The 22,196-nt window shown below is 45.8% G+C and overlaps 1 pseudogene across 1 annotated transcript in view; it reads right to left on the reverse strand.

Annotated features, from left to right (window-relative positions):
- Positions 1-1,335: 1,335 nt before the first annotated feature.
- The window catches only part of LOC148110501 (thyroid receptor-interacting protein 11 pseudogene), a 74,924-nt pseudogene continuing 54,063 nt past the window's right edge, over positions 1,336-22,196 (reverse strand). Inside the window, exon 6 of the transcript XR_015727421.1 lies at positions 1,336-7,933. The product of XR_015727421.1 is annotated as a thyroid receptor-interacting protein 11 pseudogene, transcript variant X14 (transcript). The remainder of the gene's footprint in view (positions 7,934-22,196) is intronic.

The following is a 22,196-nucleotide window of genomic DNA, read 5'->3' on the forward strand; positions in this document are numbered from 1 at the left end:
AATGTGTAGACACATGGCTGGTGTACGCCGGGCGATGTCTCTTAGGTTATCTGTGCCCCTTACTTTCCATAACTGAAGACATCTCATTGGTTGACTCTTCTGGCTTTATATCACTGAGTCAGAAAGGAATTATCAGTAGGCATTCATGACTCAGGATTCGTTTCCTTTGGCAGGGACATACTTCTCTAGTTATGAGTAAATACATGAGATTATGATCAGAAACCTCTCCTTAATTCTTAAAGATATTGTGGAATCCGTTGCTAAGACAACAGCTACCTAACAAAGATCCTTACACTCTCTGGCCAAAGTTGTTCTTGATAACAGGACACCTTTGATTATCTTTTTGTTGAGCAAAGTGGTGTTTGTGCTGTAGCCAACACCACCTGCTACGCCTGGATCAACACTTCTGAGGGAGCTACAACTCAGGTACATTAGATCATGGAGCAAGCCACTTGGCTTAACAAGGTGACTCCGTCAGCAGGGTCTTTGGCTTACTTGATTTGGATCGGTCTGGGTCTTGGGGACTATGGTTCTGAAGTGCACTCCAAACATTGAGAATTATCCTGTTTATGATAATCACAGAAGTCTCCTTGGTGCGTGGTATTCTCTCAAAAGCATTAAATGCATGTACACAACCACTAACCACCAAGCAAACGACTCCCTAAGATGGGGACATCTGAAATGCAATGAAGAGAATGACCAACTCAAAAACTATGAACCTGAAGTCATAACCGGTGACTATCACGGAGATTCAGCAAAATGTCATGACCTGTGACCACACAAAGGATCAACAAAAGCTCCGAGAACTACACAGCAGTAGTGGAGAGTGGTCCTAATAACCGGAAATTCTGGTCACATTGCTCAATGAAGCTGAAAGTCGGATCAAAAGGAGGAAATGGTTAAAAAGGAGACAGTAGGCCTAAGATAGAGTCACTAGTGCGAAAACTCACTTCATCCCTAATCTAACTGCAGTTTCAACCCCCCAGGAATATAAACCAGTCAACATGACATTACCTACAGTAGTCAAATTCACACAGACAGAAAGTAGACCTTACCAGAGGCTCCAAAGTGAGGATAATGGGGAGTTATTGTTTAGTGGTACAGAGTGTATGTTTCAAGTGATAAAAAGTTCTACAAGTGGATAGTGATGATGGTTACATAATAACACGAATGTGCTTAATGCCACGGACCTGCACACTTGAAAATGGTTAAAATGGTAGGTAACCTCTATGTTCTATATATTTTATGGCAATAAAAAAAAATCCGTCATTCTATCACAGCCAGTTGAATGGATAAACAAATTATAGTATATTCATACAATGAAATACAGTCAGCAATATAAAGAAAATATTTAAAGATTTAATTTACTCATTTATTTCTTTCTGAGAGAGAGAGAGAAAAAAAACCCAAGCAGGGGGAGCAGCAGGGAAAGGGAGAAGCAGACTCCCTGCTGAGCAAGGAGCAAATTGGGGGAAAGGAGCCCAATGGGGGACTTGATCCCAGGACCCTGAGATCATGACCTGAGCCAAAGGCAGACACTCAACCGACTCAGCCATCCGGGTGTCCCATAAAGAAACCACCGATATACCCACCGCATAGGTAAGTGTCAAAGACATTACTCAGTGAAAGAAACTTCACACAAAGTGTGTGTGCCAGATGGCTCCATTTATGTGAAATTCTGGGATTTGGCTAAATTATTCCAAAGAGGAAAATATCAGAAGGTGGTTACTTGGAAGGGAGGAGGATATTGACTGAAAAGAGGCTTGAGGGAATTTCCTGGGGTGAAGGAAATGTATTATAGTTCAGTTTAGTGGTTGTGTACAATTGTCAAAAGTCATCTCATTCAACACTGTAGATTTTAGCACATACAAATTCTACTGAAAGAAAAACTAATTCCTATTAGTTAAAATTTCCTCCTAGCTGGACAATGCTGTGCTGAATATGGCAGTAGTCCCAAGCTTTCTTGTCTCCGTGGCTACAGAATCTCCTGCCCATCTCTTTTTGATTGACACATTCTTTATTTGACTCTAACACATTCAACCCGAATACACTGACATTCTACATGCCTGATACGCAGTCAGTCCTTTTCAGGTGATTTTTCAGATCACCTTCCTGACTTGATATCAAGTTATATGTCTTTCCCACAATGACCTCTCCTCAGGGAGTTTACATTCTAGAAATAACAAGAGGCAGTAAATCAAGTAAATAAATTGTAGAGTGTGTTTGAAGATGGGAAGAATTTCATGAGACCAAGATTCTGGGTGAGCAGGTAAGGCAAAAACCAATGGGCTTTGAGTTATTATTGGTAAGGGGATTAATTACAGGAACCAATAGGCAGCTTACAGCAATCACCTGAACAGATTTAAGAAAGCGTAAGCACTAACTGGATAGGTGGACACCTGTATAGACTAGTACGATGGATACGCAAACAGAGTGACAGCTGCCTGAGTTACCGTCAGGCAGACAGAAAGACCTACACAGATAGCACAAATGGTATTTCGAGGTGCTCTAATAATAGCTCCCCTGCTGGAATGATTGACAGTTGATCCTGCATATTTGACAAGTGAGAAAGGCACTTCCATCTCCCTCCCACACTGGGCCACAGGCATCCTGGCAAAATCCTCTCCGTCCTTGAGGATGAGCTGGAAGAAGCTGGCCCTCTCTCCACACAGTACCTCCATTAACCCATGCCAGGCCTTCATAACTTCCCATTTCAGAGGGTTGAATACGGACTGAGTATTGAAATCTACTGGAAAATTATTGTTGGTCTTCTGGGGGTGTGCTGATGGCATTGTAGCCCTACAGAGAAAGAAAGGTCTTTGTGTTTGATGTTGCAATAGAAGGATATGCTATCTGGGATTGACTTTGGCAAACTCCAGGCAGGAAAATAAAAAGAGAATTTGGGGATTTAGATGGAACAAGCTTGGCAACACGCATATAGGTGTTGGGGCTGGGTGTTGGTTTCATGGGAGTTTGTCAGAGTGTTCTCTCCACTACTGAGTGTGCTGGGAAGCCTTCGTAGAGAAAAAAGTTAAAATCTTTCCATATATTTCCAGAAGGGAACAAATGCACACAGGCACACATATATGTACTCGGAGCATTCTTCCAGCTTTGGGGATTAATTTTGTTTGGCAGATGAAAACTAACCTGTTAAATCGCTTATGGTATTTAAAGAGCGATTTGGTTCCACTTAACTGCTACCTTACATTAACTGCTGCCTGAGCCTAGAGAGATTATCTTTAGGGCCAGAGTGGAGGAAGACGTGACAGTGGGCTTCCCGTGGGACTGAATGGTTTCAAATGTGACCAGCGTAGGGGAAAGGACGCATCGCCCAGAATTCCCAGGTGGAAGGCAAAATCCAAAACCAGTGATGTCAGTGGCTTGTTTTCACTGCTTTCAACAATCTGTCCCCATTAAGTGAGGTTGTTTGAATTCCTTCCCAACTGTTCCCAAACAGAGGGGTTTGGAAATGAAGACGTCTTCAAATAATTGAGCCTGGCCTTCAACATCCACTCACTACGTGTTTATTCAACATCTACTCTCCAGCAGGCACTGGCCAGGCACGAGGGATATATGGTAGTGGGTAACCCAGAGAAGGGCACTGCCCTTACGAGGGCTATGGTCGAGCTGGGATGTCAGACATCCTCAATAACTAAGCACACAATAATTCGTTCTTGCCTAAGTGCTGTAGGTGAGAAGTACAAACTGCTTAGGAGGGTGTCTCAGTCCATTTGAGCTGTTAGAACAAAATACCACAGACCACAGACTTGGTGACTTAGAAACAACAGAAATCTACTTCTCACAGTTCTGGAGACAGGATGTCCAAGATCAGGGTGCCAGCATGGTCGAGTGAGGGCCGTCTTCAGAGTCACAGACTTCTCAGTGTATCCTCACAGGGTGAAAGGGCCTAGGTAGTTCTCCGGGCCTCTTTGCTAAGAGCGCTAATGCCATTCATCAGGGCTCCGCCCTCAGGACCTAATCACCTCCCAAAGGCCCCACCTCTTAACACCACCACATTGGGCATCAGGATTCTAAGATGTGAATGTGGGAGGTGGGCTGGGGGGAGACAAACATTCAGACCACAGCAAAAGGCTTAACACAGAGGGACTCCATGTAGAACGGGAGCCATGAAAGGCTCCTTCAGGAAATGTCAGTGGTAAGAGGGTCCAGATAAAGAGGCAGAAGAACGTGCTGGAGACAGAGGAACCCGCCTGTGCAGACTTTGAGATGGGAAAAAGCATGGTGCATTCTAGAAACTGAAAACCTGCGGGAGCTGCTATGAAGCTGAGAGGACTGTGAGATGAAGCAGGGCCAGATCACACAAGAAGCTTTTAGCCATTTCAGGGACTTGGAGTTTGTACGAGTCAGAAAACTGCAGTCCAAAAAGATCAAAGTGATTTTCCCCAACTTCCTCCAATCCAGGTGAGACTGGAATTCAAAAACAATCAAAGCGAGCATTTATAATGCGCAGAACACTGGTCTACATGTCCCACAGGTAGTAATTCATTTCCTCCTCCCAACAACCTTCTGGGGTATTGTTATACCCTTTCTACAGACGCAGAAACTGAGCCACAAAGAAGCTAAATAACTTGTCCAAGATCAGCAGAACTAGGATGAAGACCCTGGAAGATTTGCTGCCGAGCCTTACCTCCTCCTCACTCTGCTGTCCTGCCTCTCAAATCAAAGTCCCTATGGCACCTTTTCTGAGGAGCCACCACGTGCCAAGTGCTGGTCTTGGCCCTGAGATAAAGCAGAGAATGAAACAAAGTTCCCACTCCGTGGAGCTTTATTGGGGTTGTAGGGGGAGACAGAGACAAACACCTAAATGTATAATATGCCCGAAGATTCTGTGGCTGTGCAGGGAAATAAACTATGGAAGTGGCCAGAATGTGACTGGGGGCTCTTGGATAAGGTGATATTTGATCAGAGACTAAATGAAGTCTTGAGGGCATGTAGGAGAAGAATATCCCAGGAAGAGGCAACAGCATATAGACCCTGAGCCAGGAAACTCCTTAGGAAATTCAAGGACCTCCCAGGAAGGACCCAAGCCTGGAGGAGTGAGGGGGACCTGCATCCAGAAGGTAGCAAGAGTCAGAGGAGGTGCAGCCTTGTAGGTCAAGGTGGGCACTTGGGATTTTCTCTTGTATGGGTGAGGAGCCTGGGGGCAGTAAGCAGAGGAGGGATGGGATATGCCATTTTTTAGAAGACTCGTTTTGCCTTTAGGGAATGGAGGTAGAAGCAGGGAGACCCTTTCGATGATGACTGTAACGATCTAGGGACTTGTCATGATTACCTGGACCAGGCAATGATGACAGGGAAGATAAGAAGTGGTCAGATTCCAGACGTGTTTGAAAGGGAAGCCAAGAGGATTTGCTGACACTGAACATGGGTGTGAGAGGAGAGCACAAGGCATTTGGCCTCATCATCAACAAGAAGGAGCTGCCTGGAATCGAGAGAGAGGAGAGGAGAGGAGGGAAAGGAGGGAAGAGGAGGGGAAAGAGAGCTCACTAGAGGAGAGCGAGGTCTTCCTCCTGACTCGGGGAGGTCTGGCAGGGTGGAGGAAGGAGACTGAATGGGTCTCCTCACCCACTGGAGGTACATATACAGTGTGTCAGGTCAAGGCTGGAAATGGGCTGGATGAAGAAAAAGGATTAGGACTGGTCAGAGAGGATGAGGAGGGGGTGGTCTGTAGGCATCCTGGAGCCAATGTGCCTTGCATGATTTTTCTCCTGGGTCATATAAAGAGTCTGGGGTACCGAATGTTAGGCATTCAGCACTGAAGGATGGGGAAGGCACAGGGAAGCCCAGGAGAGAACATCCCGGCAACCACGCAGGTCGAGGTGCAGAGCAAGGCACGGCCTTGACACATGGACGGGACCATCACTGCCTCCACTGACCATCGGGCCAGGTTTCCAGGGTCCCGTTTTCAGCACTGCCCAGAAAGTGGGCGGGGGGACAAGCAGCACAGAGTCCTTTTGCTGGAGTGTCCCAGGAAGACACATTAAGCCTAATGGAGACAATCCGGTGATCCGGCAGTGACCACAAGCCACCCCTTCATGGCTCGGCTGTTTGGATGGTACCATCGTGGATGGGGGCTGCCCAAGTACAATCTGGGGGGACACTATTCAGTTCAGTGACGTCTCAAGACCTTGCTCAGACACGGTGATTCTGAGAAAAGGATTCAGACAGTCCCCCCTCACTGTGGCTCCGCACACTCCTCACCACTCAGCCTGGCCACCCAAACGGCCACCTCAGGCTAGACCGCAGGCTCTGGCGGAGCTGGGAGGGGGCAGGACACACCAGTGCTCAGAAAAGTCATTCTGGACTGTGACTACTGGATTGGAAAAGCTGCTCTCCTACTTGCTAGTGTGTGACTGTGTGCAGCTCCTGGGCTGCCCTTTGCCTCATGCTCTGGAGTGAGGGTCACAGTGGCTCCTCCTGGGGTGCTTGTGAAATCAAGTGAGTTCATCCATGTAAAGAGTGTAAAACAGTCCTTGGCTGTACTAAGTGCTCAGTGAAAGACCAGAGAGACATAGGTACTCCCATGGTTGTGGCAGCATTGTTCACAACAGCCAAGATATGGAAACAAACTAAGTGTCCATCATGGACGAGTGAACAAAGATGTAGTGGACAGTTACAATGGACTACTTTCCAGCCATGAGAAACAAGGAAGTTCTGCCATTTACAACATCAAGGACAGAACTTGAGTACATTATGCTAAGTAAGATAAGTCAGACAGAGAAACACAAATACTGTATGGTACCTTCTTTTTTTTTTAAGATTTTATTTATTTGGAGAGAGAGAGAGAGAGAGAGAACGTGTGCAAGTCGGGGGAAGGGCAGAGGGAGTGGGAGAGAGAGAATCTCAAGCAGACTCTACACTGAGCTTGAAGCCCAATGCAGGGCTCAGTCTCACGACCCTGAGATCATGACCTGACCCGAAATCAAGAGTCAGACGCTTTACCGACAGAGCCAGCCAGGGGCCCTCAAATGGTACCCCTATATGTGGCACCTAAAAAACAAACTTGCAAACACAGAGTAAAATGGTGGTTACCAAGGGCTGGGGGTGGGAAATGGGAGAAGCACTGAAGGCACATATTTGTAACTGAAGGATAAACAAGTCCCGGAGACCTAATACACAGTTCAGTGATTATAAGCAACAACTATATCAGAAACATTGCACTTGCCAGAGACTAGATCTTAATCGTTCCCAACACTAGAAGAAATAAGAAGAAATAACACTAGAAGAAATAACATGTAAAGGTGTGAGCGAACAGTACGACAACTGTATTGCAATACAAAACCATCCAGTCACCTTAAACTTACACAATGTTCTAGGTCAAATATAACTCCATAAACATAAATAAATAACCTGTAGCTGTTATTATACGATTGTGCATCCACAGGGCTGAGCGTATAGCCTGGTTCATGACCCGAGTTCTATAAACACTTGTTCAATATACTTTGATGTCATCACCATCCCCACCACAACCACCACCATCATCATCACTAAGCCCTTACCATTCCAGTTCCTTGTGAAGCATTTTACAGACCCTTGAGTTTCTTGGCTTGTGGTGAAGGAAAAACTCTAACAACATATGTCCAGCACCACTTTTTCTCAGAGACTCAGCACTTTTAGAAGCACATTTTGGTCTGGCAGTTGGATATGGACAGTGGGCAAAGCAAAGTAGAAAGGAAGAATGACCTGGGACAAAAGGTTTTCCTGAGCACAAGAGCTGAGACTTTTAACGTGTCAGGAATTGTCTATGTCCATATGACACCTTTGTCTTTTTACACTGGAGCTAGGCTTTTGTTAGTCAGTAAGTCAAGTACTTTTACCTCAGGGATGACGGTCCTTCCTTTCTCCCTTCTTCTTTCCTTCCTTTCTTCCTTCTTCTCTCTTTTTTTTCTTCCTTCCTTTTCTTCTTTCCTTCCTTCCAAAGGAGAAAGACCAAGAGTTGATGAACTATGAGATATGGAATCAGGCCAATACACAGACAAACCAGTACACCAAACACTTAGTTTAACAACAACCAATTCCCTGAAAGCCAGTTTGCTAAATTTCCCATTGAGCAATCAACTTTCCCTGAATTCACCTAAACCCCTGAGATACAGCTGAAGATGGAAAAATACAGACAAACAAAGGTAACAGGGCCCTTGCAGAATGTAAGGCATCAAGCATTGCTTAGAGAGTTGTTCAAACACGGTATCTATGGCTGAGGGAGAAGTGGGGGCGGGGGGCTGGGTTTCCTCGACAGACCCAAAGAGAAACGGGAACTGGAGGCTTTAATTAGGAAGGACTATAGGGACGTCTCAGTGGTTCAGTCCGTTAAGCGTCCGCCTTTTACTCAGGTCAGGACCCCAGAATCCTGGGATAGGGCCCCGCGTCTGGCTACCTGCTCAATGGAGAGACTGCTTCTCCCTCCCCCTGCTTTTGCTCGCTCGCTCTCTCTCGCACAAATAAATAAAATCTTTAAGAAAAATAGGAAAGACTATAAAGGGAAGAAGAAAACCTCAAGCAAGACCTGGAGACTGGATGCTCCCTCAGAACACACCCAATTGTGGCAGGAAGACCAGCATGAATAACCTAGACAAGCTCCACGCTATGGAAAAACAGGCAGGCAACAACACATAGACGGACCTTTCCCCAGAATGAGGGGGGCAGAGGGGCACAACCTCTTCATGGGAGATTTTCTCCAACTGAGTTGAAATTCATGTTTCTTAAATTCTACACAGGTGGTACAAAGTGACCTAGTATCCTAACAAAGCATAAACTATGGACATTAAATTCTTTTTCCTATTTTCTGTGTTTCCTCCTTTCCTAGATAACACTAAATCTGTTAATTGATCCCCACAAACAGAGACATGAGGTCTAGTGATTAAAAGTTGGCCTCAAAACAGAAGGAAAGCTACCAAACTCATTCTATGAGGCCAATATTACCTTGATCCCCAAACCAGGCAAAGACCCCCTCAAAAAGGAGAATTACAGACCGATTTCCCTAATGAATATGGACGCCAAAATCCTCAACAAGATACTTGCTAATAGAATCCAACAGTACATTAAAAGGATTATCCATCATGATCAAGTGGGATTCATACCTGGGATGCAAGCGTGCTTCAATATTCGCAAATCAATCAGCGTGATATATCATATCAACAAGAAAAGACTCAGGAACCATATGATCCTCTCAATCGATGCCGAAAAAGCATTTGACAAAATACAGCATCCTTTCCTGATTAAAACCCTTTAGAGTGTAGGAATAGAAGGTACATTTCTCAATCTCATAAAAGCCATCTATGAAAAGCCTACTGCAAATATTATTCTCAATGGGGAAAAGCTGGAAGCCTTTCCCTTAAGATCAGGAACTCGACAAGGATGCCCACTCTCGCCACTATTATTCAACATAATACTAGAAGTCCTTGCAACAGCAATCAGACGACAAAAAGGGATCAAAGGTATCCAAATCGGCAAAGAAGAAGTCAAAATGTCTCTCTTTGCAGATGACATGATACTCTATATGGAAAACCCAAAAGAAGCCACTCCCAAACTATTAGAAGTTATAGAGCAATTCAGTAACGTGGCGGGATACAATATCAATGCTCAGAAATCAGTTGCATTTCTATACACAAATAACGAGACCGAAGAAAGAGAAATTAGGGAATCCATCCCATTTACAATACCACCAAAAACCATACGTTACCTTGGAATTAACTTAACCACAGACGTAAAGGACCTATATTCCAGAAACTATAAAGCACTCTTGAAAGACATTGAGGAAGACATAAAAAGATGGAAAGATATTCCATGCTCATGGATCGGAAGAATTAACATAGTTAAAATGTCCATGCTACCCAGAGCAATCTACGCTTTCAATGCTATCCCGATCAAAATACCGAGGACATTTTTCAAAGAACTGGAACAAATAGTCCTTAAATTTGTATGGAAACAGAAAAGGCCCTGAATCTCCAAGGAACTGATGAAAAGGAAAAACAAAGCTGGGGGCATCACAATGCCGGATTTCGAGCTGTACTACAAAGCTGTGATCACAAAGACAGCATGGTACTGGCACAAAAACAGACACATAGACCAATGGAACAGAACAGAATAGAGAACCCAGAAATGGACCCATTTCCAGAAATGGAAAAGTTACATGGTTTCCATTTGGGACAGAGTACATCACAAGAAACCTATGTTGGACAATATCACTGGGTACAATTTGAGGTGGGTCTTGGAACAGAGAGGGAATTTTCAGCCTCTTCACGTGGAGAGCCTTCGCTGAATGAAGGAGTGAGTGGTCAAGCTCCATTTCAGAGAATCCTGGTGGGCAAGAGCTGAACCACCCATTCAAATGATTCCAGGAAAACACACGAGGATGTGTTAGGAGGGAATTCTCCTGAAAGTAGCAGCAGAATTGCCTAGTTCTGCCTCTGAGCCTCCCCCGAGGAGCAGAACTATACTCCAAGCGACTGCTGGGTTAGCCTGTTAATGCAATCACAGAGAGGAACAAATCTAGACAATGTTTCCAGTGAGAGTTTCTTCCCCACTCTGCTCACATATCTAGACTCTTCTTCAAGGGAGAAGAGAATTCCTGCCCTTCTGTACCCATCATCTGTGGGTCACCCAATCCCGGAAGTGGAGAAATGGCTCATCTAATCTTCACTGGGCCAAGTGCAGCTGCAGGTCACTACACTGAAAGGCAAACGGGCTTTCTTCTGTGTTATGCGACAGACCCAGCAGACAGCTCCTAGCAGTGCTTTCTCTCCACTTTCTCCTCCTCGTCTGCAAGATGGAGACGGGGTCTTACTTGTCAGAGTAGGCTGGATGATACTCTAGCCTCAGTGGAGAGAGGCACAGACATTCCCTCTTCCTGTTCATTTCTCCCTGGGCCTCCATGTGGCCAGCTCCCAGGCAGAAGTGAAAGCCAGCCTCCAAGCCGGCCAGCTCTGCCTGCACCCAGTGTGGAAGGCAGTCCACCGTTCCCATCCGGGCCACACTCTGTGACCCATGCCTCCTCCCCTGCCCACCTCTCGCCCTCCCAACTGTCCTCTGGCTCTTGTTCATGGTATGTAGAAACACATTGTTCAGAACCCTTGCAGGAAAGTAGAGATGAGTGAGAGCGTCTGCTTACTCAGAAAACTTGACATCGGAGGGCTGATGGGAGGATAGGATGATATTAACGACGAAAGGCGTGGAGATACTCAATAAGTGGTACCCATTTCCCCTCCACAGGACTTAGGACCACTGTCATATTAGGAAATACTGATCCCATTATGTGCTTCATGTCTGTCTCCCCTGCCAGATTGTGGGCTATATGAGAGCAGGAACCATCTCTGCCTGTCACTGTCCCGAGTCCCCGCCAGCGTGGGTGCTCAAGAAATGGTAGCGCTTGAACACGTGACTAGAATGAGGACATGAGCTCCTACTTCTAGCAACTCTGGCAGCAGTACAGGAGATCACGCGCGGGAGATGGCATTGTAAGCCACTCAATGCCACGGAAACAAGAAAAATTTTTATCACCATTGTCTGCGAGGTGCAGAGGGGATCACAGAGTCCTGGGTGGGACAGGGGTGAGAAAGAAGAGAATCAGAACTGGGGCAAAGAGCTGAGGGGATGCCAGGAGCCATCACGAGGTGGCCTGAGGGAATAGAAGGAGGAATGACAGAGAGAGTGCTGTCATAGCTTTTGTATAAAATATCCACGCCCTAAGCAGGGGCTGAGCATCAATCCATCTGTGCCAACCATGAAGCTGACACGTTTGTGCATCTTTCCCTGCTGAACACTGACCTTCCTCAGAAGGATTTTTTTCATTCATGCACTCATTCATTCATTCAATAAATACATACTGGCTTCCCACAGAGTGCACTTTACTGAGCATTTATGAATTTCACTTCAAAGTGCAGTGAATATAGCAATGAATAAAACAGACCAAGTTCCTTTCTATGGAACTTACATGCCAGTGGAGATGGACAAATAGTAAGTAAATAAGCCCCTATGGATATCATGTGCAGGAAAAGTGCCATGAAAGAAAATAGAACAGAAAGATATAGGGAATGATGGGAACTGGGGCTATGTTATTGAGAGAGGTCAGAAAAAGACCTCTCTCGAGAGACACAAGCTCTGAGGAAACGTGATGGAACAGCATTCCGAGCAGATGGAAGAGCAGGTGTAAAGGCTCTTGAGTGGGAACATGGCTGATGGATTTGGCAGGGATGGAGTGAGCAAGGCAGACGCAGGAGGTGAGATCAGAGAGGTGGTGGGGCACCTGATCCTGTGGGGCCTCATTCTCCATGACAAGGAGCAGTAAGATGAGTGCGATTATCTGACAGTCAGATAATCTGTCTTGTGGGGAAAGACGGAGGGCAAGAGTGGCCGGAGGAGACCACTGAAGCGAGGGAATTGCTGTTGTCCAGGTGACGGATGATGGTGCCTGGGACCAGGGTGTGAGGGAAGAGGTGGGCAGTCCCTGAAACGGGGCTTTTTTCTACCTGCAAGGGCACTGGATGTGTATCCGAAAGCAGAGGTGGAACTAAAGGGGACCCTGAACCTCAGCTGGTCTGAGCACCGTCATCTGAAGTCACACGGGCACCCGCTAGGCAGAACCTGGCATGAACCCCCAATTGAACGCCCTTCTACCTCGTGGCTCCTGTTTGGTCGCTGTCACTACCCCTCTATTTCTGTGGCTTTGGAGAAACATATCCACCAAAAGCTACTGCACTTTAGAGGCTGAGAGTAAAATCAAGAACAACTTGCTTTTCATTTATCATTTCTGCATTGTACACCACCTACTTCCCAAAAGGATTTGACACAGCTCACAATAACAATCATCTTTAAACCATCTGCACAGCCACTGAAAAACATGTTTTCAGAGAATCCTTTAGGGCACAAGGACATGTGCAAAACCCAATGTTAAGTGAAAAAGCTAGGACATGACACTTTATTTGCCATCATATTGTTACATAATATAAAGACAGATAGAGGAGAGAAAGAAAAAAGAGAGGGAGAGAGTGGGGAAGAGGAAGGCAGAGAAAAAGAAGAGGATAGAAAGGGAGGGGAGGGAAAAATAAATCGGAAAGAAACATAAACAGTGGTTATTTCCCTTCTTAAAATTGTCTGGAGAGACCTCACTGTTAATAACATGGTTCCCTGAGATGTTGTAACTAAGGGGATTTGGAAGGGTAGGAACATCTTTTTAATGTTAATAGTTATACATTTATAGATCAAATGTGTATTTTCAAAACATAGCTAACACCTCAAAACCACGTGCCAGCGCAATTTCATTTGTCCCTTCAGATCCATTCTCCACTGCCCTCTGCCCTGCTCTGTGCAGAAGAGGCTTCTTCGTCCTCTAGCCTTTGGCTGGTTGGAGGCAACAGGGACTCCAGTGAAAAGCCAGAGGGCAGAAGAGAGAGGGGTGAGGGTATTCCCTCCCCGCGCCCCCCGGCCTTCCTGCCTTAGCCCAGCTCTGGACCCACCGTGTCCCTCAGCTGCCTCCCAGGGCTCCAGCTGTCCTTGGGTCCCACTAATACTCTCTGCTTTCCTCTCTGCTAGTTCCTACTGTTTCTCTGTCCTTTGCTGTTTCTCTCCACCCAGCCCTCAACTCAACCGCAGTCCCTTTATTAAACTCTCTTCAGTACTTCTTAGAGTTTAATGTGCAGAAGAATCACCTGGAAGGCTTGTGAAAATACAGATCCCTGCTCTCCCCCCCATCACCACCCCCAACCTGAAACTCTGATTCTGTAGGTCTGGGCAGGGCCTGAGAAGTCTTATTTCACAGCAGACGCCACACTTGGAGGAACAGCCCGTTGCTTTAGCTCTTTGGATGTGTTGTCTACTTCCTGCCTACTCCTACTTGAGCAGAGCAATCAAAGAGAAGGTTCTGTGATGGTGGAAATGCTCTACCATACCCTGCACTCTCCAACGGGGTAGCCATATGGGGCTTGTAAGTACGCACTGCGTGTTATACGCAAACAATGACTCATGGAACACACATCAAAAGCTAATGATGTACTGTATGCTGAGTAACATAGTAAAAAAAATGAAAGTGGGAATGGGAATGATAGTACCTATAACATAGGGTGGTTATGAATACTTGGGAAAACCTGGAATTAACTTATGGTGAATATGTGAGAAGATAGGGGATATAAACTTGGTTCCCTTTTTCCCTTTCCTCCCTCTCAGCCCCGTCAAACGTATCCCGGCAGGTCAGCATTTGCTACAATGCGGCAGGCAGACAGGGTGGAAGGAAGCAAGGGCTGAGGTTCTGAGCTACGTGAAGTTGGAAGCTGATCCATGCTCTACATCTCACAATGACCCACTCCATGGAAAGGGAGAAGTTTGCTTCTCCTTCTCCCCCTAGTCTGCTGAAACCAAGGACAGTAAGCAAGAGCCGTATTTGTCCCGGATGCCTGGCAAAGAGCCTCAGCTCCGTTGTTTGTGGGTCAGTGGCTGGTGTGATTAATGAACCCAGCTGGGAAACTCAGCTGTGGCAGTACCGCAGTGGCAAGTGTCATGCGGCACTGAGTCCCAGCGTGCTCCTGAGCTAGTGCCAGGTGGACTATGCCCCCTTGGGGACCTTTGAACCTTTCCTGGGAATTGGAGGCTCCTGACCACTGAGGACACCTCAAGTCTGTTTGGTCATGTATTTGGGTTCTCTTGTGTTCACTGAAATCTATATAGAAAACAAAACAGCTCTCAAGGCTTGGGGATGATGTCAGGATGTGAACCCAAACTATCCTACTGGGAATAAGGCCACGAATGACAAGGCAAGAAACACGTTTAATGTTCATTCTACACTTCATGCTATGTTCTGAGAGAACGTATACACATTATCTCATCTTTACAACACCCTAGGAAGAATACAGCCTAATGATCCCCATTTTATATGTAAGGAAACCAAGGACACAGAAATGAGGTGATCTATTTAAGGTCATTGAGTCATGTGGCAGGGCGTGGACTTGAAATCAGATCTGCCTGATGACAAAAAATGCAGACAGAAGTGTTTTCTGAGTGCTGGAGGCAGGTAGCATCTCCCAGATAAAAATAAGGTTTCTCTCCTGGTTCAGTGACTACGATGTTGGTCCCTTATCCTAACACACACATATGCCCCGTGGGAAGAGAGAGCAGTAATAATAAAGCAGGACTTTAGGAAGCTAACTCACGTAGTTCAATTGACCAAGGCAGAACTGGAACAATCTATTGATCTGATCCGATCTGATCTGAATACACTGCTCCCTGCATATGTGACTTGGCACCTATACCTGGGTGAGCAGGTGTTCCAGGCTGGACGCTCTATGCGTCTGAGCCTGGGCACCGTACCGCGTCATTTTCCCTCCCATGCAGGCCTCTTCTTCCCCAGGGGGCTGTGTCTTCCTTGAGCACCCAGACCTTATCACATTTGGCTTCAAACCCGCTGCACTGCCTGCCATGATCCCTAAGACAAGATCTTCCTTCTCTGGGGTCACTCTGTCTCTACTCGGGTCCTCCTGCAGCCGATCCTCTGGAATGCTCTGAAAAAGCAAATTAAATGGGGTCACTCCCCACTTCAAAATCCCTCAGGGACTCCCACTGTCTTTCGGGTCAGAGCACCCAAAGTCCTTCCTAAACTCATCCCCTGCCCTTCCCTTCCCCACATCTGGCGCTCCAGCCATGCCCAGTTCCCTGCAGCAGCACAGCGGGTTCTCACTTCCCCGCTTTTACTCATGAGGTTTCCTACACTTGGAACGTCTTTTCCTCAACTTACCTAACAGTATGGCCTTCGGCAAGTCACCTTATTTCCCTGAGACTCAGCTGACCCAGCATTCCAATGAGGCTAATAACTATGCCTCCCTCACAAGTGGTTGGACAACTAAGGAGGACAAGATATGCAACACGGCCAGAACAGTCTGGCAGCCATTAGTGACTCCACCTGACTATAGTGGGGAGGAGGTTTAATTCTGGCCCAGAATCCTCCCTGCCAATAGCACCTCAGTCACTTTTACGTTTTCCAAGGAAGCTTCTCTCACTATCTTGTCCTCTACCCAAGGCTTTTCCCTTCCAGAAAACCTAACTCTCAATGATATACAGGGAATACACAAAAGTGGTGCTGTCTTCTCTCCTATGGCCAAGGGAGGAAAGAGAGGGAGAGATAGGTAGCCCAAGGAAGAGACAACGTCGGAATGGTCACGGGACTTGGAGAGATTCAGACCCAAGCCTGGGGATGGGCAACAAGGGGATTGATCACTTCCCTTTCTCTTAGAGAGTAACCTGAAGTGGAAGGACAGTCTCCTTCAGGTCCATACACAACACTTTTTACCCTAAAAACCCCACAACCTTTTGGATGAATTGCCTGCCACGGCTAGAGCCACAGGGAGGTTTCAAGCAGTTACCTGTCCAAGATCCTCATAAATTGTCGGCTTAGACAGTGAGGCTAAACTGAACTTGAGGGACAAGAGAAAGAGGCATAAACATTAAATACATAACCTTTCAAGTGTGTCCCTTCCTTTCCTGTGTCTTCTCCAAAGGGAATCATTTTCTCTTGTCTTTCTCCCTTTTGTTCCTCACTTCACATTGCACGGAGGAGTGACATTCATCAGAGATTTCTGATTCACCACACTGACAACGGAGCTCTACAAAATACAGAGCAGTTCAGCGGAAAGCAGAGTGTGGGAGGCAGCCGTCTTGGTTGCTTCTCCCGCTCTCCCACGTTCCCGTGACATGTCTTCTGGTGAGGGGCTGAACCTCTCCAAGCCCCACTTCCCTCATCTGCAAAATGGGTAAAACCATGCCAACCACTTGGGGTTGTTGGGAAATGTAAGTGCAGGCAGACATATACAAGGCCGTACGTGGTACGCACTCACACGACAGTGACTGTTGTTCTGACTGCGGTTCTTTAACTCAAATACGCTTCAGATACTCCCGAAGCCACCTAGAACCCTCCTCTGTGCCTCAAGACTGATTCCCCTCCCCTGCTTCATTTCCCTCCATAGCCCTTACTGGCACCTGATAGACAACATGTACCTCCTTGTCTGTAATTTTCTCTTTTCCTCAAGAACGTAAGCTCCTTAAGGGTCAAGATCTTCATCTACTTTGTTTTATTACAAAAGTTACAACACCTGTCAAATGCTTAGCACAGACTAGATGCTCAATAATTTGTTGGATGAATGACTCACGGTGCTGCAATCATCCGAAGGCTCAATGAGGGTTCCAGCATGGAGTACACACAGGGCTGGCAGTCGATGCTGGCTGTCAGCTGGTAGCTCAGTGGGGACCATCCCCAGGCATACCTCCCATGGCCCCTCCAACACGGCAGTCTTAGGGTAGGTCCATACCTTACATCACAGCTGGCTTCCCCCAGAGCAAGTACCTCAAGGTGACAAGCTGGAAGCTTTGCCTTTTATCAACCACGAGGCTCAAAATCACAGAGTGTCACTTCTGCCATAGTCTATTAGTCAAAGCAGTCACAAGTCCACCAAGGGACAAGAGGAGGGGACACAGCTCGACTTCCTGATGGGAGGACTGTTAAAGGATTTGAAGTCGTGTTTTCAAACCTCCACGGACAGGATCTCAAATGCCTACAGGGACTAGCCAGGTATAAGAAGGGAAGTGGATGTTGATGAGGGATTAATAGAGAGCGGTGGGAACTGTGGGGGAACAAAGCCTTTTGCCGTGTCTGGAAGGACCATCCAGAACTCAGCTCAAGTGAAGGGTGAAATTTCACCATTTTAAAAACACAATGTGAGCCAAAGAGGGTAAGTCTCAAGACCCATGGGTTTTCACTTGTTGACTCCAAAGACAAATGATCCGAAGTAGTGCTTTGTGTGAGCAAGGGGTCTGCCACTTATTCCTTCATATTGGGCGAACTTGAAGGAACTGTGCAGTACCCCTCTCCAAAACACAAAACAATGGGAATCAGATAAAAGACCTCTTGGGTAGAAATGGGTTGTTCTGGAAGCTAGGAAAAAGAATACGTAAGTGGAATGAGGTGAAACATGCCTTGACACACCTCCCATCATGTGCCAGGCATTTTACATGTATCATTCCATCTACTTGGCACCAACAAGCTCATGGGATAGCCTGAATTATTTTCCTGTCACAGGGTGATTAGGTCCCAAGTGTCACAGGTAGAAGGTGGTGGAGTCCAGGTAGCCAGGACCCAAGAGCCCACACACACACCTTCCCCCACCAGACCAGGCCCCTGGGAGCTACCAGTGCTGCAAAGTTCATGTGGTGGCCCAGATGGGGTCACCCAAGCATAAGATCACTGAGCTGATGAGCAAGTGGCATCATGGGAACCGCAGGGCCCTGAAGGGGCCAAAAGGTTTACCATCTTCTACACTGAGCATCTCCTGCTTCGTGGTCTTTACACAGAAAGAACTTCCCTAGGATAATACTAGCCACAATGTTTAGTAATAATAATAATAAAAAAAACATTTGTAGAGTGCTCCCCGTGTGCCACCTTCTCTTTGTCTGTATGTGTATATACATATTGTTTTCCATTTAATCCTTAAAACAGTCCATTTTACAGGCTAGGAAACCAAGGCATAGAGAAGTTAACTAACTTGCCTGAGGAAACACAGGAGCATGGGGTAGAGTTAGGGTTATCATCTAAGGCTATCTGACACAAAGCCTGTTCTCTGAAAGCTTAGGCTACCCTCCCTGTACATTCTTCTACCTCATATACCAGCTCAATCAATGAAGTTGGAACGGGTTGTGTCCATCGGAACAGGACCCACCAGGAGAGGCCGGCAAGCTGTCTCTCAAGGGGCCCCGCCGGATTCATTCATTCCTTGTGCCTCGCACACCCATGGACTGAGGACCCTACAGTCAGGGATGTTCCGAGAGACTGAGGCGTGCTGGCAAAACTCACGAGAGACGGGCATATACATCAGAATGAACTATCAGTAAGTGTGTCCCCTTACAATGATTATTTGAAATGCCAAGAATACCAGAATGCCTCTGCTGGCATGGACAGCACATTCATTCCTCGTCTGGAGACAAACGACAACCATGTCTCCATTAAACAGATATTTGCTCACCTGCACAGGGGTGAGCAAAGGTAGGTAGAGCAAAAAGGTGGTTAGGTGAGCACGTCATCATCTAATCTCCGCTGAGCTTCTTAGGGTGGTAGGTGACAGAAGACCACTTGTATTTGTTTAAGCAAAAAGGAGAGTTTATTATATAAAGAAATACGGGGGTATCTGATAGTAACCCTGGACAAGAATTAAACCTTGGTCTAGAGAGGGAGAGAAGATAAGAACAAGAGAAACAGAAACCATGGGATCCTCTTTTTCTCAAATATATATATATATATATATATATATATACTGTGTGTGTATACTAAAACTTTTGCTATATATATAAATTACATATACATTTTTATATACGTGTTTCTCTTAATTCCTCTCTCTCCTCCCATGCTCTCGCACATCACCTTTTCTCTATTCACCTGCTTTATTCTTCTCTTGTAGAAGTCACAATTCTTATCTTCACAGAAACTGATTCTTAATTAAACAGAAAAAGAATTTCTTGAAAGGATATTAGGAAGTCCAAAGAACAAGACAAGAAACAAAAACAAAAACAAAAGGGATAAGGAGAGGCTAGGCAGCCAGACATGGCCAACATCGTACTACAGACCGAGCGTGGTAAGGATGCCCCTGCAGCCACTCCTGCAAACCCACCGACTCAGCTTGTCCACCCTCCCCACATGCTGGCACCAGGCGTCACGTGCTGCTGCCACGCTGCTCCCAGAACAGTCTCTATCTTTCCTGTAGCAAGCTTGCGAGCTTTTGTTATGGAAATTAACAACTGCACAGGATATACACACATACGTACACACACATACACACACATATATACTCTATACACATACAGAGACACGTACACCCAAGTAGAGAGAATAGTATAAGCAACTCCCATCATTAACTTAAATAATTCTCAACACATGGCCCATCCCCACATCTCCCATAAAATTTTGAGGCAAATATCTTCATCTTATCATTTATCCATAGCTACACTTCAACACATATCTCCAGAACAGGGTTTCACAACCTTGGCATTACTGACATCTTGGGCCACATCTTTCTTTGCCGAGGGGGCTGTCCTGAGCCTACTACAGTGCTTGGCAGCATCCTTGGTCTCCGTGCACTGGATGCGGGTAGTCATCCTCACTCCTACTTATGACCACCAGGTATGTCCTAACATTGCCAAATGTCTCCTAGGGCGCAAAACTGCCCTTGATGGACACACACATAAATATACACACACAAAACTATCATCACACTTTAAACATTAAAAAAATAATTTCCCAATATCATGACATGTCAAGTCCGAGTTCAAATTTACCTGTCTCATAAATATCTTGACTCTATGTATTTCTTAAATCCTGAATGAGAATAATACCCACATCTTGCAATTGGTTAACGGGTCTCCCAAGCCTCTTTTAATTACAGGCCTCACTTTCTCCCTTCTCTTTCTTCACCCCTTGCAATTTATTTTCCTAAGACATCAGATCCTGTAGGGGTGCCTGGGTGGCTCAGTGTGGTTAAGCATCCGACTCTTGATTTCGGCTCAGGCTGTGATCTCAGGGTCCTGTGATCCAGCCTCTCCTTGGGCTCCCTGCTCAGCGGGGAGCCTGCTTCTCCCCCTTCCTCTTCTGTTCCCCCTGCTTGAGCTCTCTGGTTCTCTCTCTCTTTTCAATAAAGACATAAAATCTGTAAACAAAACAAAACACGATCCATAACTTTTCGACACGATTTAAGGGTTTAACACATTATAGTGAAGATGCAGATCACGAAATCACAGAACTTGAAGGACACAGCCCTACTAATGTCTTCAAACATTAATTTATGGATTCTCCCAATCTCCCTGCATGTTTTTTTGATAACAGAAAGCCCAGTGCAAAAAAAAGCTTTGATAAAATGCATCCAGATTGCAAACATGCCTGCCTTACCCTGGGGCATATGCCAGAAGATTCTGACTCAGTGAGTCTAGAATAGGACATAAGCATCTGTGCTTTCTTGAAAAAGGCCCACAGGCTGGGCGCATGGGTCGCCCAGTTAAGCACCTGCCTTCAGCTCAGGTCATGATCCTGGAGTCCCTGGAATGAGCCCTGCATCAGGCTCCCCCCCCTCAGCAGGGAGTCGGCTTCTCCCTCTGGTCCTCCTGCCAGCTCCTGTTCTCTCACTCTCTCCTTCAGATAAATATATCAACAAACAAACAAACAATTAAAAAAAAAAAAGCCCCTCAAGCTTTACTGATCTGCACTTTGGGGTGGCTCCTACACCCTAGTCTCCGCAATTCCAAACCCGAACTTCCCCTACTAGTTTAGATGTCTGCAAAAATGCGCTGGGGGGGGGGCGGCATTGGAAACTGAGGCAGAGAAGAACAGAGAAATTACAAAAACTATCCCATAGAGAGTTAAGAAAAGGCAACCTTTACTTATACTACTTCTCTATCCTTATTCTGTGTCTGAATTACTCTAAAGGCGATTTACTGTTTTTAAGGAAGCAAGATTGCACAAACTGTTACCAACAAATTTTAAATAAATCAGTATTACCAACAAATTTTAAATACACCTAATTGTGATAAGGTACCGAAAAGTATTTTATTTCCCGCTGATTATTTCGATGGTACTTCAGATTTTCTTGGCAAATAGCCGTCGATATCAGAAAAATTATTTCTAATTCAGCAGTGCTACACCTGGTCAACAGCACCTGAACGTTGGAGAAGAAATGAAGTTGGGTGGAAGCCATTAACCTTCACAAATTTCACCACAGACCGCCTCCAAGTCTTCAATATCTTTGTATGCATTTATCTATTTCTTGAATCAAACACCACTAACATCTATTACATGTCAGACACGGTTCTAAGTGTTTTCTTAATGTTAAGTATCATTTAATCTTTAGGATCATCTATGAAGAGGCATTATTATCATCCCCGATTTCACAGATCAGGAAACTAAGACACACAATGGTTTAGTAACGAGGCTCAAAAGAGGCAGAGCTAGGATCAGCTTGGCTCTGGACTCCATCTTTTCAGTCACTATGCTTAGTCTCCAAGAACCTACAAAAAGTGCAAGTCTTAGCCCAAAACCTTGGTTTTCCCCACCCTGTAGTTCCTACATGGCCACAGCTTCAAGGACATTTTCGCAATTCCTTTAACAGTTCCTACTCTTTCCTTCTTCTAACTAAACACTCCCGCCCACATCCTTGTTTTGTTCT

Source organism: Ursus americanus, chromosome 2 (assembly GCF_024610735.1).
Source record: "Ursus americanus isolate L20-20 chromosome 2, mUrsAme1.1.p, whole genome shotgun sequence".
Lineage (NCBI taxonomy): Eukaryota > Metazoa > Chordata > Mammalia > Carnivora > Ursidae > Ursus > Ursus americanus.